Source organism: Scomber japonicus, chromosome 16 (assembly GCF_027409825.1).
Source record: "Scomber japonicus isolate fScoJap1 chromosome 16, fScoJap1.pri, whole genome shotgun sequence".
NCBI lineage: Eukaryota > Metazoa > Chordata > Actinopteri > Scombriformes > Scombridae > Scomber > Scomber japonicus.
The window spans coordinates 3,626,577-3,636,701 of record NC_070593.1 but is presented as its reverse complement, the minus strand read 5'-3'; positions in this window follow the sequence as shown (position 1 = coordinate 3,636,701).

Here is a 10,125-nt window from a genome sequence, read left to right as displayed (position 1 = left end):
CCTATTATATACCACGAAACATTAAAAGTTCATCAGAGTCAGCCTTTGTTTAAACTGTAGGAGAATCAAGTGTTGCATAGCTCTGCGCTGTGTTTCATATAAGTGACACATCAGTTAAGAGTAGAAGAGATATGAAGCATACTGGCCTTGTGCTGCTCTACACAGGCAGACAGGTAGCCACCATCGAAGTCCTCAGTCATCAGTCAAACGGGGCCAAATGGCCTAAGACTGCTGCTGAGGGGCCTCTGAGCAAGGCACTTACCCCTGACTAATCCAGGAGATCTGCTCAGCGGACGACAGCAGAGAGAACATGAAAGTCCCAACGGCGACTGGATGTGAATGTGAGGCAGGTTTTTAAAAAAAAGAAAAAAGGAAAAAAAAAACTGGCTGTTTGCAAGGATGATATTCTCATTTGAATAAAGTTACAAAACAATGTCTAATTTGCACAACAAAAGCCATTAAAAACCGGTGTCCTTTCCAAAAGTCTTCCTACACAATAGCTGATTAGCATATTGTGACAGAAATTTCATCAATCTCTTCGAACTCGTCTTCAACAGGTGTGATTTTACGCCAATTAGCATCACAAAGACACTAATCATCATCATTTTCCAGTCTGCTGACAGCACAGAGGGAAACAACAATGAACTAGTCAGCATGTCTAACATCATGATCGGCTTCAATAAACATGGTAAAATACAGGAGGAGGTTTTAAATGTTCAGTGCAATGAGTAGTTTGGGGAGATTTGAGAGCCAGAAAACTGTAAACATCAGCATATGTGTTTTAGCTACAGCAGGGAAGTCCAAACTCTTCCATAAAGGACAATAATGTGGCTGCAGGTTTTCATTGCAACCAATCAGGAGCACATCTGGATCAACTAATGTAAGTCTTCAAACAGCTGATTGGTCAAATTGTGTGCTCTTGATTGGTTGGGACCAGGAGCAGTGAAAAAATAATTTAGTTAACTAGACATAAGACTACAATGAGCAATGCAAAACTAACTAAACCTAAACTGAACTGCAGATAAAATCATCTTTTTTACTGAATTTTTACTATGTCCTGTTTGAGATAATGAGCTTCTTCCAGTAGGGGGCAGCATAGCGAATGCCGGTTATCACACAGTGCACAAGAAGAAGTAAAAACTAAAACTACTTAAACACTTTTTACTACAATGAGCAATGCAAAACTAACTTAAACTAAACTGAAATTCAGATAAAATCAGCTTTTTTTAACTTAATTTTGACTATGTCCTGTTTGAGATAACAGGCTGCTTCCAGTAGGGGGCAGCATAGCGAATGCCGGCTATCACACAACGCACAAGAAGAAGATGCTTTCTGGAAATGACTAAAGTTCCAGGCTGATACCTGAATACTTGAAAAAATAAAACTACTTAAACACTTCTTCAACTAACTAAAACTAAACGCAGAAGAAGAGCCAGATAGCAAAATTCTTTTGGCCCATATCTGGCCCACACCTGACATGTTCATCCGGCCCACATACAGCATGGAATGATGGCACTTGGGCGGTCCGCTCATGTTTGCCAAAAGTGGGCCATAACCAAGCCATCACAATGCCAGATGTCAACCAAAAATACACCAAATAAACCAGTTCGGCCAAGACTGGCCCAAATATGTTTCAACAAAGGTGGGCCAAGTATGTTTCCTTATATGTGGGCCTCTTTAGGCTCACATCCGGATTAGTCATTGCCATACTTGCCATATTTCGGCCAAAGATGGGCCATATTCGTTTTGTGATATTTGGCCCAAATGTAGCATTTACTACATGGGCCAGTTTAGGTTCACGTCTGTTTTGTCCGGGCCAGAAGAATGCCTACAGTGCCGGATCATTGCCTCAAGTGGCCCACAATCACATGCTATCTGGGGAAGATGCTTGACGTCCAATTTTTCTAGAAATGACTAAAGTTCCAGGCAGATATCTGAATACCTGAAAAACTGAAATTAAAACTACTTAAACTGACTAAAACTGAACTGAAATGAAAAACAAACAAACTGAAAAACTAAATAACATTACAAAACTATAATAACCCTGGTTGGGATAAAAACCTGCAGGCACATGGCCCTTTATAGAATAATTTGGACATTCCTGATATAGACAGACGCCTTGCAGAGGACGACAGTGAATGGCTCTACTGTCCCATTAACGTAAAAACCATTAAACTGAGATGATGATTTAGAAATCTAGTTAGAGTTAATGACTATCACCTGAAACCTTTAATTCACACAAGCCTGGTGAATTTCTTCTCTCACACATCAGCCAGTTTTATACCACCTGTCCATTTACTCCACAGTCACTTTACATAATGCAATAAAGCAGAAATTATATGAATCGTTAACTTTTTAAAAACTATTCGAGGCTTCCATGATGGCTACTATACATCTGTGTTCTGCCTTATTATTCTTATTCTACCTTATTAGCTATGATCACGTGTGTGTGTGTGTGTGCGCGAGTGTGTGTGTGTGTGTGTGTGAGTCATGGGGGGCGAGGAGGGACAGCGTCTGAATCTCACAAGACCTGATGCTTCAAAACCGACTGATCTACCGCCTGTGAAGAAAAAAGTCTTGCCGGGCCATCAGGGTTGTCATCAATAGGCGCCGTCACACGGTGCATGTATATGTATGAGGAGTGTGTGTGTGTGTGTGTGTGTGTGTGTGTGTGTGTGTAAGTACGCACTCTGGAGCATAAAACTACTCCTTTTGCATGCAGATTTAGAAAACTGATATCATAAAAAGTAGAGTATTCCATTTTTTATTACTTGAGCTTTTTGCGGCAAAGCTGCTTTCGTTAATGGAATTCAAAGCGGGCTTCAGTGAGACGCTCACTGGTTAAGACTGCCGTGTGTGGTGCTGGGGCTGTGGGATTACATGTCACTGTGCTGAGTGGACTTTTATGTGAACTAAACTCCATGTTATTTCCCCAAAGCCTTCTTGTCATCCCAGCTTTAACCAAAGTGCATTCTGCCATCCCTGATTCATGCAGAGGAATGGAACAAAAAAAACGTCCTTCATTCACCGACATGATAACAAAAACGTATAATATTCAGAATATTCTAGCGGCGTACCCGAGCAATGCATAGACACAAGGAGGATTCTAACAAAATAACTATTTAGGGTTTACCAGACATCAAACAGAGGCCAAGGACATTTCTGTAATCAAAAATAGAAATTATTATAAGAAGCAAAATCACTAACTAATATAAAAAAGAGTTTTTCCTCAAACCATAAAATTCCCTCCCTGCGTTAAGGGACGATGCTCCATCATATTTGGGAATCTGTGTTCTTAGAGGGCGACGTGAGAGCAGAATCAAACTTCTATATCATCTCACAGGCAAAGAAGAAGAAGAAGAAGAAAATATAAGAAAACAACCTTCATCATTCTCGATTTCTCTACTTATAAATAATCCATGCACAATCCCTTTGCCAGTAAACCCTTTTTGTTATTCAATGTTTATAGTGCTACCTGTATGCAAACCCTGAATGTCCACATAGTAAATTATCAATGAAAAATATTCATATGTACAGTGTAGCTCGATAAAACGTCAGTTCTCTTTAAATTCCATTTGCATGCAGTCAACTGCATAATATACAGGCAATACGTATGTTCAGTTGTTTCTTTGGCAGGCCAGAATCCAGCTGGACATGCATAGAGAAGTATGTACAATCACAAAAAAATGAGATCCAAGTCGGTGAGGAGTGTGTATCCTCACATGACCTGGAGACAAAGTCAGTGTGCAAATGTTAAAGAAGCCAGTTTTTTTAATTTTATTTATCTCGGACAAATAAGACCAGTGGTGTAATATGATCGGACAGAGCTGGAGCAGAACCTTATGTGCCATGTGATCACTGTTAATCCAGGATGCTCTCTACACCACTGGTTCAGCTCCCTTCAGAGCCCCTCATCCTTCTCTGAGTCTGGAGAAACAGGCCTGGAAACAGTAAAGATGTCCTGACGTTGAATTTTGGTTTTGGGGGTGGCGGAGGCGATCGGCGCCCCGTTGGACGGCCGCCTCTTCTCCGATAGCAGTTTAATAATCTCAGCTACCTGACTCTCCAGGGCGCCCAGACGGCCTCCCAGAGTCTGAATGTCCCCCCGGAGCTCCAGCCGGGTCTCGTGCAGCGCGGCCTGCAGGGCCTGCTCAGGGATGGGGCAGAAAGGGTGAGGAGACCCCGCTCCTCCTGGGAGAGGGCTGTGGAGGAGAGGTGTGACCGCCGCAGGGGTCCGCGCCTCCCCTGCTCGGTCAATCCGCAGCTCACTCTTAGTGATGCCGCTGTCGCACGAGTCTGTCTTACGCAGCGGGTTGTTGCTGGATACTCCTCCCTCCTCTACATCCCCACCCCCTCCTGCTTCCTGGCCTTTGCCCTCCTGAGAGAGCATCTCCACGGAAACCGCCTTGGTGACGTTGTTGTTCAGCCCCTCCTTCTTGGCCTCCACTGGAGCCATGTTGTTTTTCAGGCGCATCCAGCCGGTGGCTTTGATGGGGGGCTTACTCAGTGCAGGGCTCGTGCTGACTTTGAGTCTGACAGTCTGCTCACCTCCCCCTGCAGCAGAACTGGGCTGCAGCTCCATGATGTCACAGTTATTCTGCTTGACGGGGGGCTCGCCAGGGTGGCTGTACGCCAGCGAGCTCTGCATGGGCGTGACCTGAGACACGGTCAACACGCTGCTGCTGGGCGGAGCTCCGTTCTGCATGGAGGAAGGGGGCCGCTGCAGGCTGAGCGGCAGAGAGTGCTGCAGGCTGGAGTGGCCCAGCTGCAGGCTGTGGGGGTGCAGGTGCTGCTGGTGGTGCTGCTCCACCTGCAGCTGGTTCTTCTCCAGGTCCAGCTGGGGGGCAGCTGCGGCTCCCTGGTTGCGGAGCTCCTTCTGCTGCTTGAACTTCTGGAAAAGCTTCCGGACTGGATGGTCCTGCGGGATGGTGAGCTGCACCTCGTTCTTCGCTCGCTGCCTCTCCTCCTCCTCCTTCTTCACCTCACTGATCTTGCGGAAAATGATCTGAAGGAAAAAAACAAAGAAAAGACCAACATACCACTTATCAGAACACTTATCATTTCATATGAATACTATGAATAATAATTCCCTCTCTGGCACTTCCTGTCGTGTGTTGCACATTAATCACTGCAGATAAAAGGCTTCTTGTACAACAATGAGGAAAGAAAAGGAGATTTATTATTATGATTATTATGAAAATCTGTCAGTCTTGCGTTTTCATTTTTTTTGAATGAATACATTCCCATCTCACATTCCCTCTGCAGTGCTCTCAGGTGCTGCAAGGAGTCGCCGGTTTCAGAAGAACTGTGTTAAATTATCCATCAGTGCTCCTCCACCTCTCACTGTATTTTTTGCCTAAGTCTGGCGCCAGGCTCTCTCCTGGCTCCTCTTACACACTAATTACATTGGGAATGACAGAAATCCCTGCCAGGCAGGCAGCCAGCCATCCAACTGATGATTTAAGTGTTATTCTTGGTTAAAATGATAATGCCCCCTTTAGATGGCAAGCTGAGTCGATCTTTGAGTTAAAGATGGAAAAGAGGGAATTCGCCAACTTCACTGTCCATCCATAATCTACCCAACCGACCATCTTTACCTCCTTTACCCTCCCTCCTCTCCATCCTTCCTGCTCATCCAATCACTGCTGCTGAAAGCTTCTTGAGCCAAACCATGCATACTAGTCTGCTTAGAGCTCCATGAGAGGATATGAGCAGGGGGAGACGGAGATCCCCCATCAATCACAGCAAATCTTCACAGCGACCTCGAGGCAAAAACCTGGAAGATTACCACTTTTAATTAAACTTACTGTGACAAGTACAGTTTGGTTTGATGGAAAGTGGATGAGACGTTATCACCGGTGGGTTTTTTTGTTTTTCCACTTGTCTCTTTCTAAGAACAATACGTCTTTGACAAGGCAGAGAAATCAAGACAAGAATCTGTCACAACTGAGCAGATGAAGCTGATGTGATGCGATCAAATGGGATGAACTTCCACTGACTACCGATCACTTCTAATTAATTACAGCAACTACACTTCCTTCCTGTTTTCTTGTCAAGAGATGACTTGTATTTATGATGTTATATTAAGTGCATCCACTACAGAGAATGGAAAAATAACCTTGAGTATCAGTTAGTAGACAGTTGTTTTCCTTTTACTGGATTTAACCAAAAGCTGTCCGATAAAATCAAGGCTTTCAAATGACAGATACAGTTTCTTCACATAGCTCTCTCCTTCTTCAAATGTATTATTTTAATCAAGACGCTTGTTTCCACTGAAAAAAATTCAGTTGAAACAGTTGTGACAGCTTAAATCTCTTAAAACCTTCAGTCAGTTGAGATTAAAGTGCCAAAAGACCTGAAGTTGGATCTGAAAGTGAAGCACTGAAAGAAGTTGAAGTGTTAATTGGAAACCAAATCACAAGAAAAAGAGAGGTTTCTGGTGGGAGTGGAGGTGATGAAGTAATGAAACTAGACACAAAATGTCAACTGATGTGAGTGTTGAAAGCAATTCAAGTGACAGTTCAAGTGACGGCGTTGAAATGAGAGAGTTTGAAGTGTCAGTCGGAGTGAAATTGCTGAAAGAAGATGATGTGTTAGTTAAACTGACACTGGCTGAGATGGACTGATGTGTTAACTGAAGATATGACAGGAGATGGCATGTTATTTCAAGTAAAAGGGCTGAAAGGAGTTGGCGTGTCAGATGAACTGAAACTACTGAATGAGTGAAGCGACACTGCTGAAAGAAGTTATCAGAGTGCTGAAAGGAGATGATGTGACGGTTGATGTGAAACTGCAGAAAGAAACTGATGTGTTGGATGAATGTAAAGCACAGAAAGTTGTTGAAGTGTCATTTGAATTTAAATTACTGAAAGGAGATGATGTGTCTGTTAAAATGCTGAAAGTTTGTTGAAGTGTCATTAGAAGTAAAGATGTTGAAAGGAGTGGAAGTCAAAGTGCTGAAAGGAGATGAAGTGTCAGTTAAAGTACAGTGTTGAAAGTTGCGGAAGTGTCATTTTAAGTAAAGGTGCGGAAAGGAGTTGAAGTGTCATTTGAATTTAAATTACTGAAAGGAGATGATGTGTCTATTAAAGTGCTGAAAGTTTGTTGAAGTATCATTAGAAGTAAAGGTGTCGAAAGGAGTTGAAGTGTAAGTTGAAATCAAAAAGCTGAAAGGAGCTGATGTGTTGGATGAATGTAAAGCACAAAAAGTTGTTGAAGTGTCATTTGAAATCAAAGTGCTGAAAGGAGCTGAAGTGTCAGTTAAAGTACAGTGTTGAAAGTTGTGGAAGTGTCATTTTAAGTAAAGGTGCGGAAAGGAGTTGAAGTGTCATTTGAATTCAAATTACTGAAAGGAGATGATGTGTCTATTAAAGTGCTGAAAGTTTGTTGAAGTATCATTAGAAGTAAAGGTGTCGAAAGGAGTTGAAGTGTAAGTTGAAATCAAAAAGCTGAAAGGAGCTGATGTGTTAGATGAATTTAAAAGCACAGAAAGTAGTTGAAGTGTCATTTGAAATCAAAGTGCTGAAAGGAGATGATGTGTCTCTTAAAGTAAAGTGTTGAAAGTTGTGGAAGTGTCATTAGAAGTAAAGGTGCTGAAAGGAGATGATGTGTCTGTTAAAATGCTGAACATTTGTTGAAGTGTCATTAGAAGTAAAGGTGCCGAAAGGAGTTGAAGTCAAAGTAATGAAGGAGAGTACAGTGTTGAAAGTTGCGGAAGTGTCATTTGAAATAAAATGTGCAAAAAAGGAGTTGAAGTGTCATTTCAATTAAAATTACTGAAAGGAGATGATGTGTCTGTTAAAATGCTGAAAGTTTGTTGAAGTGTCATTAGAAGAAAAGGTGTCGAAAGGAGTTGAAGTGTCTATTAAAGTGCTGAAAGTCAGTGAAGTGTCATTTGAAGTAAAGGTGTCGATAGGAGTTGAAGTGTCAAGTTGAAATCAAAGGTGCTGAAAGGTGCTGATGTGTCATTTGATGTTAAACTGCAGAATGAAACTGAGCTGAAAGGAGCTGATGTGTCAGTGTCTGAAGTACAGTGCTGAAAGTTGCGGAAGTATCATTTGAAGTAAAGATGAAGGGAAAGGAGTTGAAGTGTCGTTTGAATTCAAATTACTGAAAGGAGCTGATGTGTCTATTAAAGTGCTGAAAGTCAGTGAAGTGTCATTTGTAAAGTAAAGGTGTTGATAGGAGTTGAAGTGTCAAGTTGAAATCAAAGGTGCTGAAAGGTGCTGATGTGTCATTTGATGTTAAACTGCAGAATGAAACTGAGCTGAAAGGAGCTGATGTGTCAGTGTCTGAAGTACAGTGCTGAAAGTTGCGGAAGTATCATTTGAAGTAAAGGTGAAGGGAAAGGAGTTGAAGTGTCGTTTGAATTCAAATTACTGAAAGGAGCTGATGTGTCTATTAAAGTGCTGAAAGTCAGTGAAGTGTCATTTGTAAAGTAAAGGTGTTGATAGGAGTTGAAGTGTAAGTTGAAATCAAAAAGCTGAAAGGAGCTGATGTGTTAGATGAATTTAAAAGCACAGAAAGTTGTTGAAGTGTCATTTGAAATCAAAGTGCTGAAAGGAGAAGATGTGTCTGTTAAAGTAAAGTGTTGAAAGTTGTGGAAGTATCATTTGAAGTAAAGGTGAAGGGAAAGGAGTTGAAGTGTCGTTTGAAGTCAAATTACTGAAAGGAGCTGATGTGTCTATTAAAGTGCTGAAAGTCAGTGAAGTGTCATTTGTAAAGTAAAGGTGTTGATAGGAGTTGAAGTGTCAAGTTGAAATCAAAGGTGCTGATGTGTCATTTGATGTTAAACTGCAGAATGAAACTTGATGTGTTGATTAAATATAAAGCACAGAAAGTTGTTGAAGTGTCATTTGAGGTAAAGGTGCAGAAAGGAGTTGAAGTCAAAATAATGAAGGAGAGTACAGTGTTGAAAGTTGCGGAAGTGTCATTTGAAATAAAATGTGCAAAAAGGAGTTGAAGTGTCATTTGAATTAAAATTACTGAAAGGAAATGATGTGTCTGTTAAAATGCTGAAAGTTTGTTGAAGTGTCATTAGAAGAAAAGGTGTCGAAAGGAGTTGAAGTGTCTATTAAAGCACTTAAAGTTGGTGAAGTATCATTTAAAGTAAAGATGTTGATAGGAGTTGAAGTGTCAAGTTGAAATCAAAGGTGCTGAAAGGTGCTGATGTGTCATTTGATGTTAAACTGCAGAATGAAACTGAGCTGAAAGGAGCTGATGTGTCAGTGTCTGAAGTACAGTGCTGAAAGTTGCGGAAGTATCATTTGAAGTAAAGATGAAGGGAAAGGAGTTGAAGTGTCGTTTGAAGTCAAATTACTGAAAGGAGCTGATGTGTCTATTAAAGTGCTGAAAGTCAGTGAAGTGTCATTTGTAAAGTAAAGGTGTTGATAGGAGTTGAAGTGTCAAGTTGAAATCAAAGGTGCTGATGTGTCATTTGATGTTAAACTGCAGAATGAAACTTGATGTGTTGATTAAATATAAAGCACAGAAAGTTGTTGAAGTGTCATTTGAGGTAAAGGTGTCGAAAGAAATTAAAGTAGCTGTATGTAACAAATATATTCCAAATAATCATAAAATGGCCCTAAAATGTAACCAGACATTAAGGAATCATGTTCATTTCAAACACTGATATCACTGACAGTAGTAGTCCAGCCAGAATATTCACATTTGAAAAGCTCAGTTGCAGCCCTCAAGTAATGTTTATGTTGTCATTCTGTGTTTTGGCCTGATGCTCCACCCACCACCTACCACCTAGCTACCAATCACCAAGTCAGTACTGATGCTCCACCCACCACCTAGCTACCAATCACCAAGTCAGTAGTGATGCTCCACCCACCACCACCTAGCTACCAATCACCAAGTCAGTAGCATTTCAGCATCCGGGTTGCCAGGTGGCACTGAGCTGCAGCTAGGAACACTGCAGATAATGTCTGATGTTACAAAACCAAAAGAAAACTCATTATGACTCTCAAATACATTGGAAGGAAGGAAGGAAGGAAGGAAGGAAAGGAGTAGGGAGGAAGGAAGGAAGGAAGGGAAGGAGTAGGGAGGGAGGAAGGAAGGAAGGAAAGGAGGGAGGGAGGAAGGGAGGGAGGAAGGAAAGGAGGAAGGAAGGAAGGAAGG